General features: G+C 45.0%; 1 long non-coding RNA gene across 1 annotated transcript; it reads right to left on the bottom strand.

Moving 5' to 3' along the window:
• LOC145719756 (uncharacterized) lies at nt 1–491 on the bottom strand. Its single transcript, XR_014142584.1, has 2 exons — nt 454–491; nt 1–340 (listed from the first exon to the last, which is right to left on the bottom strand). It is a non-coding gene; the product is annotated as an uncharacterized LOC145719756 (long non-coding RNA).

Here is a 491-nt window from a genome sequence, read left to right on the forward strand (position 1 = left end):
TTTTTTTTAAGATTTTATTTATTTATTTGAGAGAGAGAATGAGACAGAGAGAGAGAGCATGAGATGGGGGAGGATCAGAGGGAGAAGCAGACTCCCTGCCGAGCAGGGAGCCCGATGCGGGACTCGATCCCGGGACTCCAGGATCATGACCTGAGCCGAAGGCAGTCACTTAACCAACTGAGCCACCCAGGCGCCCAAGATATTTTCAAGAGCAGAAGAATTATGTCTCTTTAAGCCTAAGGTTGGTGACAAATACCTTTAACAGGTGGGACTTCCGGCTTTTTAGGAGGTGCCACAGACACTTTCTTTTCAGGGACAACTTCTTTGGGAGCCTCAGGCACTTAAAAGATATTAGTAAAATTACACTTAAGGGTTATGAAGGTTCCTGGAACAAGATATTTTCCAGAGCAGAAGAGCTAATGTCTTTTTAAGCCTAAAGTCAGTGATAAATACCTGTAACAGGTGGGACTTCTGGCTTTTTAGGAGGTGCC

This window comes from Leptonychotes weddellii, unplaced genomic scaffold (assembly GCF_054177405.1).
Source record: "Leptonychotes weddellii isolate Sample4059 unplaced genomic scaffold, ASM5417740v2 HiC_scaffold_69508, whole genome shotgun sequence".
Lineage (NCBI taxonomy): Eukaryota > Metazoa > Chordata > Mammalia > Carnivora > Phocidae > Leptonychotes > Leptonychotes weddellii.